This window comes from Neofelis nebulosa, chromosome 5 (assembly GCF_028018385.1).
Source record: "Neofelis nebulosa isolate mNeoNeb1 chromosome 5, mNeoNeb1.pri, whole genome shotgun sequence".
Classification (NCBI taxonomy): Eukaryota; Metazoa; Chordata; class Mammalia; order Carnivora; family Felidae; genus Neofelis; species Neofelis nebulosa.
In genome coordinates, this window is record NC_080786.1 from 135,006,749 (window position 1) to 135,024,604 (window position 17,856).

The 17,856-nt window shown below is 36.0% G+C and overlaps 1 pseudogene; it reads right to left on the minus strand.

Annotated features, from left to right (window-relative positions):
* Nucleotides 1-1,884: 1,884 nt before the first annotated feature.
* On the minus strand, nt 1,885-10,306 carry LOC131513201 (heterogeneous nuclear ribonucleoprotein D-like; annotated as a pseudogene).
* Between the last annotated feature and the right edge of the window lie 7,550 nt (nt 10,307-17,856).

A 17,856-nucleotide genomic window follows, 5' to 3' on the forward strand; every position in this document is an offset into this window, starting at 1 on the left:
TAACTTAATAGTCAGCAAGTACAAACATCATTGAACAAAGAAAGTTGCAGGCACCAAATAAAACAAAGGCCCTCATCAGCATAAAAAGATTTACATTTGGTTGAAGGTGAGGTCAACTCTCTGCCTGTGAATATGTATGCCAATCCTAGAAGCTAATGTGGAACCACAGAAACAAAAATTAAAAACCTTAAGTCTAACAACTACATGGAATGTAAAATTCAAAGCTTGAACTCACCCAGAAAATTCTCCAAAATCTAGAGCTAAAACTGCTTTTTGATGCACCAGGAAGATCTGTTGTAATGACTTGGTCACTTAGATTTGTGTTAACATACATAAAATTTAAAGTATACTTTTCTCCACTGCTCCTACTATGTCTGAATGTGGTTATGCTTAACTACTCAGCTCATGCACTAATCCATTAAAAATGATGAAATCTACTACCGTGACTTTTTCTGAGAACTCACACCATGTTAACAGTTAACACTTAATATAGCTTCCTAAGAATGCCCCAAGAGAAAACACTTTGTTCAGGTTGGTGTTTGCTGTGACATAATACTAACAGAATATAATTTCCTCAGCCACTACTTCAAATATCTGAGTCTAACTTTTGTTCAATTTTGTTTTTTACATAGAATGTTTTTATTTACAAGATTTTAGACTTTTTAAAAATTTATTTACCTAAATTCCAGTTAGTTAACATACAGTGTTGTCTTGGCCTCAGGAGTAGAACCCCGAAGAATCTCTTACATATGACACCTAGTGTTCATCCTGAAAATTGCTCTCCTTAATACCCATCACCCACTTAACCCAGGCCCCCACCCACCTCCCTTCCAGCAACCCTCAGTTTGTTTTCTGTATTTAAGAGTCTTTTATGGTTTGCCTCCCTCTCTGTTTTTATCTTATTTTTTCTTCCTCTTCCCTTCCCCTATGTTCATCTGTTAAGTTTCTCAAATTCCACATATGAGTGAAATTATATGATATCTGTCTTTCCCTGGCTTATAACTTTTGCTCAAATTTTAACAATCTCATATCTGTATGCCAAAATCCTTGTTAAAATGTAGCTCCAATACACAGTTTAACAGTGCTTTTAAAACCATGGGTATATCTGGACATTTTTATCAACAGAATAATTAAAGTCATGGTATTATGATTAGCCAAAGGTCTTTCTAGCAGAGCACTGATGAAGTCTGATTTAACATATCATAACAAATGGCTTTCCAGAGACAGGAATAAAACACAATGGTTTTTGTTCATGAAAGAGCTAACACCATATGCTAAAATGTCAAAATATAATCCAGAAAATTCAGGGTCTGTTAGAAGGCTTCCACTAATGACAACACTATGACAGGGTCTCCAGATAGATATACAGAGAAGGAACATTCAAGATGTGGTGGAAACCTCAGTTAACAGGGAAACAAAGCCTTGGAGCATAGAATACATCTAACAAAAATGGGGAACAGGGTGACATTGGCTATTCCTAAAGGACCACGGTTTCTCTGTATGGACCCAAACTCCCTACAAAATAAAATGTGCCTTAATTATTGCTTATTTAAAATTATACTTTTACAGAGCTGTTTAGTACCTGACACAGAGAAACAATCACATAGGGAAGCATTTGTTGGAGGTTTAACATGAAATCACACAAATAAAATTTGTATAAACAGAAATCCACATCGAGTCATGACACACAAAAGACAAAGTAAATACATAGAAAACGAATTGGCGGCTATCAGCAGTTGGACACAGTTGTGTCATTTGTGTCTTGTACACGAGAAAGCGTTTTACAAAATAATCATTTTAGATCAACAGAAGGCCAGTCTTCACTGTCATCCTGCAAGATGGGTTACTTGAGCAAGCTCCTCTTGTTTTCTCCAACATCCTTCTTTAGTATGGCTGGTAATTGTTTTGGTGATCGCCACCCTCTCCAGACGCCTTGCCCTAAGTGTCTGTTGGCCACTGTAGTCTGCATATCCCTGTCCATATCCATAGTTCCCATAGTTATACCTAATATAATCCTAGTGGCCCTAGCCACAATAGTTTTGATTACCACCATAGGCACTACTGTAATTTCCATGTCTTTGATCATAATAGTTATTAAATCCTTGGTTCCAGTGTTGGTGCTGACTTCATCCATGAGAAGGCTTCTAGCACCACCTTGACCACTAGCTGCAGCCCCTCTTCCTCCTTCTTCTTGTTGCTGTTGCTGCTATATACCTCTTTTGGTTGTGCAATTGATTTCACACTTCCCAGAACCAAATCGATGATATCTGCTTTCTAACAATTTCTTCACTGGCTCTTTGTCAGTACATGTGATAAAACAAAATCCTCTTCTTTCATTTGTTTTCATAGCTGTGGGAACATCAATATTTTCAATCTCTCTAAAGTCTCTGAAACATTTTTAAATTTGTTCTTCAGAAGTATCTGAGCTCAATCCACCCACAGAAACCTTTTTAGGGGGGGTTCTTTTTCTTTTAAATCTTTAGCCTTGGGGCACCTAGGTGATTCAGTCGATGAAACGACTGACCCTTGATTTCAGCTCAGGTCATGACCTCATGGTTCATGGGATCTGGCCCCACGTTGGGCTCTGTGCTGATAGTGCGGAGCCTGCTTGGGATTCTCTCTCTCCCTCTCTTTCTGTTCTTCCTTACTCTTGTGCACATGCTCTCTTTCTCTTTCTCTTTCTCAAAATAAATAAATAAACATTTTCCAAAAGGTTTTAGACCTTTTGGGATCTATCAATTTCCCATCCAGTTTGTTTCTTTCAGTGCCAAAACTTTATCAACACTCATAGCGTCTTTGAAAAGCACAAATCCAAATCCTCTTGATCTTCCAGTCACTGGCTCTGTTTTAACTGTGCAGTCTACAACTTCTCCAAATTGAGACAAATATTCAGTCAGGTCTTTCTTGCCTGTGTTGCAATAAACATTTTACTGTCATTCTGCTGGCGTTGATCTTGTATCCCTCTGCAAATTCCTCTATACTGATGTATTCATTCATGTTCTCCGTGGTGGCTGAGTTGTCCACTGCGGGTGCCGGCCACGCGGTCCAGGTCAGGCTGCAACAGCAGCTGTGGAGCCTTGTATGGAGCTAGGTTTAAAATGGTGGTGAAACTACGGACATACCACCCTGAACGCGCCCGAACTCGTCTAAAATGGTGGTGAAAGAGTTGTAGCTACTTTTATGAAAGATTATTTTCATTGTTTTATAAAAAAGAAACAGGTTGAGTAATGAATACATTAAGATAACTTTTGACAATCTAATAGATTGAAAGTGGTGACTGGGGACCACTACATTAAGGGGACTATAGTATCTTGGTTGGGCTTATTTTTCCATCTTAGGATGACTCCCAAACTTCAATATTATGTCCAAATCCAAAAGCCTCCTGGATAACGTACATCTTAATGAGGGAGCAGAACATTGACTTACACCCTACCTAGCACATTTGTCTTCTAAAAATAAAATATTTTAAACATTTTTATCTTTATTCCTGACCCCTCCTTCTGTATCTCCTGCCACATCTTTTCATTGGCTATTCATCAATCATCTCTGGAGTTTTTAATTAACCTGGTTCAAGTAACTGTCCCACACTTCCCATAATACTGCACTGGGCACTCCGCAAACTACAAGGTATCAACACTTTCAAGCAGAAGAAATGAAGCAAAACAGGTCATTTTCCCCAGCTAATGTTTTTCTTCTAGCATGTTCTTTGGGATTTTTAGTTCATCTATCTCTAGAGAACTGCAGTGTAATGCCCTAAAATATATAATTCATACTTCTAGAGACTAACATACAGTAGATTGATAAATGTGTAACAATAAGCTCGGTAAACAACAACAAGAAAAAACCCTGATTGTAACATTTGCCCATTTCTATGGTCTGATTATGCATCCCTGCTATGACGACTTTTGAACTACCAATGTGATATTATGATGTTATTGAATGTAAAGTTAGAAGAAATGTGTTGTAGTACACTATTATGTATTTCCCCTGTATAGATTAAATAGACAAAATAACCTCAAGACCATACATGATAGTAAAATATAGTAAAATAATTAGGATGCAGTTTTCAGCCTTTATTACCTTTTAAAAATAATTCGAGTAAGTTTATATAGCTTAACTTTCAAGGACAGCTGTATTTAATAACCAACTTGTAAAAACAGCTTTCATTATCCAGCACATGCTGGATCTAGCATACCACTGGTAGTAGATGTTTTTCATACCTTTTGCTAGTTTTCATTAAGTATCTGAAATGAACAGGTTATCACTTGGTTTTAGTGATTGAGCATTTTGAACAAAATGAAAATTGATTTAAACATTTACTACCTTCCTTTAAATTGACAAAAGAAAAAGCAGTGTCTAGAAAGAAAAAAAAAAGCTGTGCCTAACAGACCTAGAAAATTTCTTGGCCCTTCCTCTATATTGTCTATTTCATTTATGTTATTTTCATGTAAATATATTCATGAATTCCTTTTTAAAAATGTGAAACTGTATGAAATGAAAAGATAATGAAAGCAAGGGATTGCACTGTTAATTTATCTAGTAATTTCAGCTTGGATTAAATTTTTCTTGACAGTTGCCTCTCACCTGTTTTATTTGTGGAAATGAAGAGGACAAAAGTCAGGTGCCTTTCTTGGAGATGTGTACACATTGCTGAGTTCAATACAAAAGACACAGTGATAAAAGTGCTCGAAGTTTTAAAACCTTGATGTGGAATGATATTTCTTGATTCATTTAAGATTACATTCTAAGATTCATTGTACAATTCACTCTAAGATTACACTATAGACAGGCTGCTGCTTTTTTGGGAAATTTGCTATGAGCCATTATATTCCACTATGGCTCATTCTCTTGGCCCTCTCTGGATAGATTAGCAATGGACACCTTTCCAAGTTGGCTCATTGTCGTATGTTTCCCTGAATTTGCAACTGGGACCAATTAGCCAGTTCATAAGGCTGGAATTATAACACATAACCTCAATATCAATACAGATAGACAGATTTGTCATGGGGTCTAGAGAAGCAAAGGCATTTCTAGAAGGGGAAATAAATAGATAAATAGGGAAACAGGGAGAAAAGAGAAAGGCCAAGAGCTTTACAATGCTTGATTTCAGTTTCTTCCTAAATTTCCATGCATTTCTGCTTTGCGCTTCTATGAGGCATATTTAAGTTAGTTCTGTTATATATTTGAAAAGCACTGAATAACATATAAGGTTTAAGAGTATCTGTATTTCTGGCTCTGTTCATGTCTAAATGAACTACAGTGTCATTGATCTCTGCAGCAATGCACCGGTATGCATTTCATCCTGGTTCACCAATCCAGGTACAAAAATTTTAAAACAAGGAAAGAAACACAATACACTTTTAAATACATAGATTAGATGTGTTCTGGAAAGCAGTAAGAAAGTAACAAGGGAGTACTCTGTGTGTACCCCAGAAATAACGAATTCCCTGATCTCAGGATTAGTCTTTGTGTTTTCCAGGCAGTATTTAGCCAGTGAGTCAGTTAATTAACATTTGTCAATTACGAGCTGACAGGTAATACAGAGGGGTCAGAATGCAAAACATCATGTCTTCCCTGTACACAATCAGTTAAGTCTTGGGAAACAGTTACAAACACATGGACAAAGAGTTTGTAATAATAATAAACATAGCTCTTGACTCTTATTCTCTGTGGGTCATGCTATTCTTTTTCATCTTCAAATCTATTATTCTTCTCTATTTAAGGTATCTGTGCATTAAGACTAATATCCTTGAGGAGATAAAAGCCAAATGCAAAAGCAGATTTGATCACAAGTTACGCAGATGGTGGTGATTTGATTAGGAATTTGAGCACTGGGCTGTCATCTGCAATCTCTGTAGGACTTGACTTTTTCCCTCTCCTGTTGTGTTGTTGGACCACTTGTGGTGAATGATAGTTCAAAAAAATACAGTTTTGTCAATACTGTAGTGATATACAACTCCCGATTTTTAAAATTCAATTTTCATTTTTCTTGTCTTCTCAACAAAATTATCAGTCACTTTTTCTTTCTAGCTTCCATCACAGTATAATTCTTATATATAATAATTTACAATTATCTAACATGCTGCCATCTGCCATTGTGGAAGAAAACTCTTTAATGCTTATCTGCTGAGAGTTATGAAATTATACTGATGATAATGTCTACATCAATCCATTATCTGTAGGTATTCTCTATAAGTGAGAAAGTGAAAATAAATTAACAGGAACAAAATGGTATAGTGCACCTTTCAGACATGAGATTTCCATAAAGAAATGGGTTAAAGTCATAAGAACTTAGTAAGTGAAAAGGCAATATAGAACATTCTTATTTTCATACAATTACTTACTGAATCCTTAACCTGACTTAAAAAAATTATATTAGCATATATTTGAGAAAACATATTTGTAATTGATTCTATAATCTAGAAAATAATTTGCAGATACTATAATTTATATGGAACTGATAAATTATAGCAAAAATTTTAAAAATTTATAATGGGTAAATATATGATAATGTTCAATTTTCTTATATATCCACAGCTTAATTATTATACTCTATATTTTAATAATTTAAAAATAAGGATTTCACTGTTAAAATTTGCAAACTGGCTCTTGCCTTCAATCTAAGATCATGACCTTAACTGTACTTTTAGAATATATTCTTGGTCATATGCCTATCTGTGTTTCAAGGTGGTGTCTTCTAAAAGTAATGTGGCCTCTTAGTTTCAGGAATAGTGCTCCTTATGTTCATAAAATATCTTAGCATCCTACAAAGATGTTGCATTCATAATCACTACGACGCACAGGAATGCTTTCTAAGCACCTTCACCATCCTTGATGTGTTATCAAACTGAACCAATGATTATTGAAAAATGATTATTTCCTTCAAGATACCACCCTATTCAATTTGATAACTTATATTCTCATTGGTTCTTAGAGAAGTTTTAGCAGCATTACCTTTATGCAAATCATTTCTCACCATTTCTAAAGGGCCAGAGCTCTCTGCGTCACCTTTAACCATTCCAATGGGTCCTGTAACATCACTGCTAATTTTGAATGCTTTGCCTTTCTTTAGTAAGAAAGAACATCTTATGAAATGCAGAGTCCAAAAGTGGTTGTATTAGCTATGTATTGCAGCATAATAATATTGCCATAAATTTGGAAGCTTAAAATAACACCTATATATTGTCTTACTCTTTCTGAAAGTCAAGAGTCTTGTCTTTGGTTAGCTGGATACTCTGCTTTAGGGTCTTAAACAGGCAATCAAGATGATGGTTAAGGCTGCAGTTTGCAGCCTCTTACGAGGTCTGACTGGGGAGAACCTACTTCCAAACACACATGGTTGTTGACAGAATTCACTTCTTTTCAGGCTACTGGACTGAGATCTGATTTTTCTTGCTGATTTCTGGCTACCCTCAGCTCTTTGACTTTTGATCTGAACATAGAAGCTTGCTTCTCCCAGGCCAGCAAGGAAGAGTTTCTTCCCAATATGGGTGTTGCAGTTTTATCAACATAATCATGTATATGCGGTCACATATACCCTATCAACTTTGCCATATTCTATCAGATTAAAGCTAGTCACAGGTCTGCCACTCTCAAGGGGAAGTCATAGCATAAAGATGTGAATACCAGGAGGTAAGAATCATAGAGTTTACCTTACAACCTGTGTCTCACCAAGAACCTCATTCTCAAAAAGCTAGCTGAAAATCTACTCTTTGGCCATATCACCTTCTCCTCAAGTTTGTCAACCTCTTAGGTTGTTGGCTGGGTTCATTGTGAGAAGATTGCATTGCCTGAAAGTTCACACAGCTAACCTCTGGAACATCTTGTAACATGGGATAATTCCTGTGAGGATATTGTTCTACAAATGTATTTATTTTTATTCTCGTTACTTTACAGTGGACAGATATCAGAACCTATCTGTGGTGACAGAATCAAACTATATTCAACATGTCTTCCTCATCAGATATTACTTCAGTGACTTACACTTTTCAGTTAAAATGGCTTTTTTCTTCATTTGGGGAACAGATGTGAACCATCTGTTTTTAATCAAAAATCCATATTAAATTACACCTTTAATTCTAGTGATAAGTAGGGAAACATCTTAAATGCAATTTGACTTGTGTATATGATTTCTTCATTAGATTTACCTCCTTTTAAATATGTCAAAACCTCATTATCTTGAATGCTGATGATGTGATGAAGAGATTAAGATTCTACACACTGTATAAACTATGCAGAGCTATAGGAGCAAATCTGAATTACAAAAGCATGTGTTGAGAGGATCATTAAGTAATTTGGTCCATTTAACATTATATGCCCATGTGACTATTCCATACTTTGATACTTTTATATCTTGAAGCAAGAATAGATTTAAAACAACTTTTGAAATTATTATTCGTTTATCTTACTTTTGCCTATGTATCTCCTTCAAAAGTCATGGGTAAAAAAATCAGAAATCTTTAGGTATCTAATCCACATAATCTTCAAACAAAGATTTACCTTTGTTACCTTTGTTAAAGATTACCTTTAAAAGGTAAAGGAAATGCTTTTGTATGATGTGAAGAGTTTTATATTCTCTTCTATTTTTATGGGCAAAGTCACGGCCATGGAGGGAGAGCTTACCCTAAATGATTGAAAGCTTTTCCACCAAAGAGGTAATTTACCTTCTAATATCAGACACTCTAGACTATTACAGGCTCTTATCACGAAAATGTCTTCATCATTTAGGATGTAATGGAGGGAGATTCCTCTCCCCACTCATTGGATACAATGTCAGTACAGCTCTGTACTACCACAATTCCGGAGACACAAGTGAGAGAAAAAAACAAAGAGAAAGCAGATTAATGCAGCTGTGACAATTTCCCTTTTGGCAGTTTATGATTCCGTCTGGGGAAAACACTGTTGTCTTTTTGAAGCTACCTGTATAGTCTTGCTTTGCGGACATATTCACAGTCCGTTTCACAGCCCTGACTTGGCCCCAGAAACTCGTATCTTTCCAAATCAGAGGCAAAAAGTCTTAGCAAGACTTTATCCATAATAGATGCAAACTTAAATTCTACCCAAATCACGTGTATTTTTCTTTTGCTTTCATTAAAAAAAATCATGTTAACAACATAGTGTATTCCAAAACATTCAAAGCACTGATTTTAGATAAAAAAGCAAGTTGAAAGAGATGATCTTTAGGACTGGAGCAGTAAATGTTGTAATAGTTGCAGATGTGTAGTTAGGCTAGAACCAGCTGAATGTGTGCACGATCATCAGGCTTCAGGGGAAGCACCAAAAGAAAGTCTGCATGGGATGTGTGGCTCAACCAAGCAGGCAGACACTGGATTGACTTCCCTTACAGGCCAGAAAATCAGGAGAGACAACTCTGTGTAATGCCAAAGCCCAAGGAGCAGACAGGCAGAAAGACCTCACAACGTTAGTTATGATGAGTGAGTGATTAAGAGTGGTGTCAGTTATGAAACTGTTGCTCGTAATGCTGCCAAATGCTGAGAAAAGTTACCAGACAATGAGCCCACAGGCATAGAGAGACATCAGATTTCCAAATGCCTCCTTACTAAATAGATAAAGGCTATTAAAACCGTGCCAAATCTGAATTGTGCTCCTATCTGGTACAGAGAGAAAGGCTGGGGACAGCTTAATGGAGAGCTGGAAAACACACAACTCACTGGAAGATAAGAAATAACAATGCGCGTGGCAGGAAAAAAAAACACAGAAGATAATAGTAGTAAGATAAGATAAGATGATAAGATAAAATAAAATAAAATAAATTAAAATAAAATAAAAAACAGTGTGCATGTTTATTGAGTAGAAACTACATGGCAGGGCTCCCTCTAACACTGGAGATGCATCCAAGTCCTGGCTTCTCACACTCAGGTGGAAGATCACAGACCATCAACAAAACAACTAAGTCAGTTATGCTGTGTCAGAACAGAGTGCATTTCAGAAGAAAATTGAAGTAGACAAAGAATATAGCCAGATGATTTGCATTTGTGGGGCTTAGGGATAGGATTGGATTTTCAACAGAGCTGTAGGCGTGGCCTCCTTGATAAGGTAACACAGAGCAAGCAAAGTGGCCAGGTTTCTGGAAATACAGTGGAACAGACCAAGGGAGCAGCACTTGGCAAATGTCCTGAGAGCAGAACATGCCTGGGGAGGGAGCGGTGGCAACAGAGGCTCTGCTCTGAGATCCCACCTGGTGCATGCCAGAACAGCAAGAGCCCAGTGTGGCTGGTGGAGAATGAGTGAACTGGGGAGTCACAGGGATGGGGTCAGAGATATAAGAGAAGCGAGTACAGATCATCGTGGCCCTCTTAAGCCATTGTTAGAACTGAGAGTTTGTTGTCTGAGAAATGAGAAAACATCGAAGTGCTTGAGAAGAAAAGTGAAATGATATGACATATGTTTAAGTCTCATGCCAGCTGCTATATTGGATGATTTTTTTTTCTTTTCAGAGCCTCCTAAACTTTCTGTATTGTTCTATATTGTGTTTAATTATAATTAAAATTAAGCTTTCATTCCTTTTTTTTCCCTTAAGGCTAGTGCCAAGAACTGGAACAAAAACTTCACCATTTTTGGGGACTCCAATAGAAAGTGTGGAAATAGTAAGACATTATCATTATAAAGTAACAGCAGCACTTACAAAAAGATAGGGCTATGGTAGTGGTCAAGTAAATGTTATATAAGTTTGGAATTGTATATATATCAATGTATTTTATTATTAATATATTATACTATATAAGTTATTAATATATATTATTAATATGTAGAAGTATATTTTGCTGATATGTGTGTGTGTGTGTGTGTGTGTGTTTGTGTGTGTGTGTGTGTGTGTTTGTGTATCACCCTCTGGCAGCAGTAATTATTCAAATTACAAGCAATCTTTTGCAGAGAAGATAAGGAAGGGATATGGACTCAACCTATTACCTGAAAAAGGAAAAACTGTCAGGGATGCTCATCACACTCCTCCCACAGTCTTAAAATCCACAGAACACCCCTCAAGTCACTGTTTTGCTCTTTTGTATTATTGTTGTTCTGGAAAGCATGTGGAAGTCACACAGGCTGTTATCATAGTCCATTGTGCTGAGGCAAGATTCTTCTGGAACTTTTGCATTCCCACCCAAAATGCAGATTATCTGTGAGGACAAACCAGGAGTGCATGGAATTCTTGCAAATTACCTGAGTCGTCTGTCTCCAACTAAAATTATCCCTGCTTTCTTTTAATGTTTCCATCCTCACAATACTAAATCCAGCACTGCATGGCCACATGTTGGTTGAGTTATAGTTGAGTATCTTGGCAAAGCCATAATGTCTGTCCTACTTAAGTTGTCAGTGTTTTTACTGAATAGTGAGTTCATATGTGGGTCATTACATAAGTAAAAATAAATGAACTAACCAACAGGTAAGTAACAAAGGGCTATGTTTGGACCCAGGAATGACAGGATGTCATAAACTAAAGATTATACTTAATTCTCTCCTGTGTAATTGAGGTCTATTCAAGAAAAAATGTTAAAAAACATTAAAAGTTAGGAAAAACCATTTGTTTGGCCTCAGCTATTTGGTGCACTGGACATTCTTCCCCATCATCATTAAAAGAATCTCAAAGAGCTCCCAGTCAGTATTCTCTAATTAAAAACATAAAGTGAAAATTTTAATTAGAATGAAATTCATTTTGAAAATCAAGTTTATTTTTTATTCTGTGGTTTCTTTTATTAAAATAGTCTCAGGGGTGCCTGGGTGGCTCAGTCAGATAAGTGGCTGACTCTGGATTTCTGCTCAGGTCATGATCTCATGGTTCATGGGTTCAAGCTCTGTGTTGGGCTCTGATTCTGACAGCATGAAGCCTGCTTGGGATTCTCTCTCCCTCTCTCTCTCTCTCTCTCTCTCTCTCTCTCTCTCTCTCTCTGTCTGCCTCTCCCTCACTCAAGTATTCTCTTTCTCCTCTCTCAAAAATAAACTTAAAGAACATTTTCAAAGATGAAAGACAATCTCTGAAAAAATGAAAGCAGTCACTTTTGCCCACATTATACTCTCCCTGGACATGTAAATTTATTAAAGTCAGTCAAGAATTAGGTAGCAGTGCTTTTTAATAAATAAGAAATCCAAGCCTGTCAAAGAAATTTATAAATTGTCATTAATATTAATTGAGTAAATTGGCTAGCATTAATTGACTAAATCAAGTGTGAGTTTTTAAAATAATAAAGATTATACTTTTCCACTTTCATTCCAACCTTATGTGGGTATAGTCAGAGTCTAATCAATTCTCACTTGTCACCCTCAGTGAAGATTTCTGAAAAAATTGTATGTCTGTGAAAGTTCTATCTTTGGTGATTACAAATGGAAAATGAGTATCCAGTTTGTGAATTTAAGGGCACTGTCATGAGAGAGTGAAAGTAACATGCTTCAACTGGTTAGCAAGTAATTCCCTCAAGATTTTCCTCAGCCGCTGGTGTTACTAAACACTTTCTTGTTCAGAAAACTAAAGCAGTTGAGGCAAAACGAATGAAGCCCTAATTTCAACTGAGAAAGGCTCACAGGTAAATCTCATGTGGTCTGTGCTTCTGAGGTAATAACCCTGTGGGTGATGAACAGGTTGCCTGGCCTCCCAAATCAGATTACAAGAACAGAAGAGGAATCGCTGAAAGGGGAATCTGTTTCTTCACACGCTGCCCTGCTTTGGTATGCAGTCACTGGGTTCTAAAGATGCTTTAAGACTTTATTAAAGAATGAATACCTGAAAATGGAAGCCAATGAACATCCAAATCATGTTCTGAGAGAAGTCAGTAAGACTTGCCAATTGCCAGCCTGCTATTCTTGTTTTCAACTTTATTGAAGCTGAGAAATATGATTAAGAAACTTAAAAGTGCACGAGGTGGTGATATGATAAATGCATACATTCTGAAAGGATTCCTCTCATCTGGATAATTAATGCATCCATCACCTCATATATTTACCCCCTCTTTTTTTTTTTTGATTAAGAACATTCAAGCTCTACTCTTTTAGCAAATTTCAATTATACAATACAGCCTTATCAGCTAGAATAGTCTTGTTCTACACTAGAGCCTCAGACCTTATTTATCTTACAACTGAAAGTTGGTACCCTTTTCTAACCTTTCCCTGTGTCCCCCACTTCCATCCCCCTGGCAACTGCTTCTATCCAGTCATCAGTCAGCATCACAGGAAAAATGCATAGGTTGTAAGTGATGCTTCCTTCATGAAAAACGGTGGGAAAGTTGGTTAATGGAGTGAGTGCTGTTACAGGTTTCTTATTTACTGTACATTTATTAAAAAAATAGAACTCATTTATTTATTTTTTTTATTTTTTTGTGTGTGGGAACTAGGTCTTAGGTAGCCATTTACATTAAACCATGTGAGAAGGTTGTGGAAGGTTGGGAACAACTGCTTCATTTGAGCCTTATTTCTCTATCCATTGTCTCCAACAAGAATGGACCATTTTCTCCAACAAGAATGGACCATGTACCAAAAAGAAACGATTTTGTTGGTAGGGTATTGAGTTACATCCTCACAGTATTCTCCACATGCGTATACCATATGTGTTCTTCTGGAGAATCCTCCAACATCCTTGTGGAAACCACATGAATCTGAGCACACTTCATGCTGCTGAAATCCCTGAACTGCTTGGAGAATGGCGGATGACTTTTCCTCTGAAGTATGTATACTGCTTACATTTTATGTTGCTAGAATTTTACTGGGAAGAGAGAAACTCCCTTGGGTAGGTAGCTTGGGAGGTAGAGAAGGGAAAAATGAAAGAAATTCTAGCAACATTCAAAGGACTTTATATCTCCTTTGGCACTTAATTTTAAAGGTTTTATAAATGTTTTCCTCATTACTTTTTCATAATTCATATCTTTCTTTCTTCCATTTCCTTTTACAATGACTAGATATTTCTATTTCTTTCTATATCTATCTCTATCTGTCTCTCTATTATCTGTCTATCTATCTATCTATCTATCTATCTATCTATCTATTTCCAGAGTCTTTCTGAGAGAGAGAGAGCGAAAGAGAAATGGAGAGGGGGAGAGAAGAAACAGACTTCTTTGAGGCAGGGCAAAAAAGAGAAGAGAAAACTTGCTTACTTATTTATCTGTCAAACTCTGGTCTCAGTTTTGGTGGAGTCATCACTGCCCCAAATTTTCTTTTCTAAGTATCCTAGAGTCAGTCTCACCTAGAAATTCTCCCCCTAGAAATTCTCTTCTTCAGATGGTTTTGTTTTTTTGCCATAAGTCTAAGGAAACACCATTTTCCTTGTCATGCACTAATGAAAATTGTCTCCTCTCATGGGTCAGTGAATGATAATTTCAGTTGCTAAGAGACAGATGCTACTCCAAAGAGTTAAGTAATAGGAAACAGGGTCTTTTTATTTTATATTTAAGATAGTTATGTGATATTAGCCACCACAATTTCTTAGCCTTCTGCTCTTTAAATAACTTTCCTTGGATTCTTTTTTTTTTCCCAGAAATATTAGCAGTGAAGGAGCTCTTCCTCGCTCAGTAATTCTACCACCTCCTAGTCTTTAAAGACACACCCCCAGAGAGGTTCATTCACAGTCAAGTACAGAAGACATTGCGTATTACTGTCTAGCCTCAGGCCCACTGAACAGCTGCACTTCTCCATACCTGACATGACTGACACTAGGATTTCATCCATAGCATTGCTTATTTTCTTTTTCAGAGCTCTGATAATCAGTCTCTTTTATTTCTGCAATCAAAACCTTTATAAATAGCAAGCATGCAAAACTTCTCATAATATAGAATTAGATATAAAAACTAAAAAAAAAAAAAACCTCATGAATTTTTCCTGCCCATTGATGTAACATACTTAAATAATTTCTTGAGAAATTAGATGTATATGATACTACACAAGGGTGAGTCATTATGTCCGTCACTCTTCCTGATGAAGGAAGGATCTTCACAGGCAGATGGCAATGTAACCTTGAACAGTAATACACGGTTTTCTAAAGGTCCCTTACTATCTCCTCCTCTTATATCCTGCTTACTCATTAAATCATATATTTTTATTTGAAATATTTTTTAAGTTTAGTTATTTTGAAAGAGAGAGAGAGAGAGAGAGCGCGCACAAGTGGGGGGAGGGGCAGAGAAAGAGGGAGAGATTGAGAATCCCAAGCAGGCTCCATGCTGTAAGCATGGAGATCTTACACAGAGCCCGACGTGGGGCTCAAATTCATGAACCGTGAGATCACGACCTGAGCTGAAACCAGGAGTCAGACGTTTAACCAACTGAGCCACCCAGGCGCCCCTCAAATCATTTTTTTTTTAATTTTTATTAGGAAGACCTAACTCATATACTGAGCAAGGACAAAGTACAATTATTCTTTTTGCCTATCTTTCTATAATGATCTCGTGATCCTTAATTATTTTTCTTCAGCTTAAAAGGGTCACCTCTATTTCTGCTGTGGCAGAACATGGGTATGTTACAGTGCTGTAGACCTTTGAGTTATAACTTACTTTTATGTGATTTCCACGTTGGTCTGAATGCTCTCTGGGAAGAAATTCTTTAGAACAATGTGAAAACAAGATCTCTCATATTACCTTTCTTACAGGCTTAATCAATTCATTTTTTTTTCTATGAAAACATTAGAGATTCTTCTTGGTTATTGTAAAATATTCCTATTGTAATGTTTTTTGAAATGCCAGCAATATTTAAAATGCAATAAAAAGGTACTTGCTTTGTAGAAAGTGTTTGAGTAGGAAAATATAAGAAAATATAATGATGTTTAAGATGAAGACGTAAATCATCTATTCAACATTTTGTTCTGAGTAGCAGGTTTTAAGATGAAGATAGATACATATGAAATGTTATCAATGACAAAGACAGCAAAACACAGTATTTTTAGCATGTATTTATAATTTTTTATTAGGAATAATATATCCAAAACATAGTATTTTTGAGTGAAGTCGTGCTTTATTTAAAGCTTCCAGGTATGTCTTTTCTCATATTGGGTTAGTTCCCAGGTTTGTTAGTACTTCAATCATAGTGAATGACTAAAAGGAAGAAGCTAAAACAGTACATGCAGATCTAAAGGGAGTTGTCCAACTATAACATTAGCCCATCAGGAAGTGGATAAAATTATAAATTATAGTCTGCAAGGGAGGGGTTCTCTTTGAACTTAATTTGAGCAAATACTTATATTTAGAGTGTCTATTGGGAAAAGGGTCTTATGCTACCATTCATTGCTAGGCAGCAGGTACCCTGCAAGTCAATAGATTACAGAATTGTGGGTCCCAGTGGTTCAACAAAGATAGATCGAGAGTACTACCAAAATGAAGATTGACAAGGAACACAAGCCAGTTTTTTAAAGAGCAGGCTGGAAACAACTAGTCCGTCTCATGAGGGATCTGGCAACCTTGTATTTGCGTAGCATGTACTGCAAGATTAGAAGAATAAAACAAATGGAAGCCTAGGCTGAAGGCATACAATAGGGAGGAAAAACGTCAAAACTTGGAGATAGATGTTAGTTAGAGGCATGATGGCAATCAAGACATGGCCATGGTATGTACCATATCTAGAATTCATTTGGATATTGTTTTAAATATCTGTTGAAGTTTATATATCCATGAATATGAAAAAAATGCAATATTTTTTTTCAGTTAGCAGAAATATCTTTATATGTCTTAAAAGCCAAGAAAATGCAACATCCAACTGTGTGTTCAACCTTTAAGTTGCATATTTCAGTTAGAAGAAAGAGAATTAGATAATTTGAGCCTTAAGGACAATGATCTTTCAAGCTCTTAAACCTATTCAGAAAGGTCTCAGTATGACAATCTAGTAGATGAAAAACATTCTGGGTGTCTGTTGCCCTGGCCTCAGACCTGGCCAAAATCTCTGCTTGTAATATCCTGTTAAATTGGATGGGGATGGCCTTCCTTGAATGAGTAAGGCTCTTTTAACATTGGAATGATTTAGAATTAAGTATATACATCATTAAGAAAATAAATGTCCTTGTACTCATATTTGTGAGTTAAGAAACTGTGCATATTTGATCTTTTTATACTCTTGTAATGTTTCAGAGAATTATGCCCATTAAAGAATCAACTATGTAGCTCCAATTTGCAGGTGCAATTAAAGAATTGATTTAAACTTAGGATGTTAAATTAAGCTCTTCCTAAATTTGTTCAGACCATTATAATATTTTGAGAATATAAAGGTCACCATATTTAGTCATAAAATTTCATTAGTTAAAAGGGAAATCAAACATATTAGGTTTATAATACAGTTTAGAATCTCTGGTGATATTAAGTGAGCAAATGGATAACACTTTACTCTGAAACCTCTCAAAGGTGAATAACATCTTATACAGTTAAAATAGAATTAAGTATCTGTTTTATGAATTAAGTTTAATAAATTAAAACATATCTTAAGGGTCCTTTGCTTGCATAAATCATCCCTATAGATCTTTTAAAAACTCATATATATCATCAATGGAAAGATACAAAATTTGGTGCATATTCCTGGGGTGAAGGTATTTCTGAAAAACAAATATCATGTTTCTGGCATCTAGCTGGAAGATGAGATATCAGTTTTCTGATAATTTTCTGATAGCTTTTGATATCAAATAATAGTAGGAATGAATTTGCAATTATGATAATATATAAGGATCTGGGAAAGGCAAATTTCTATAACCACCCCCTCCACACACACATATACACACACATTCTCTTCTTGGGTCTTTTCAATTCTTTAGTCAATAAAATGAAAAGGGCATAACCTCCCACATAGATATCTCTGCTATTATTATTGCTGGTTAGATGAAAGGGAAATACAAACTAGAGAAGACTTTATAGAAACTTTAATATATCTTTATTTTTAATAACT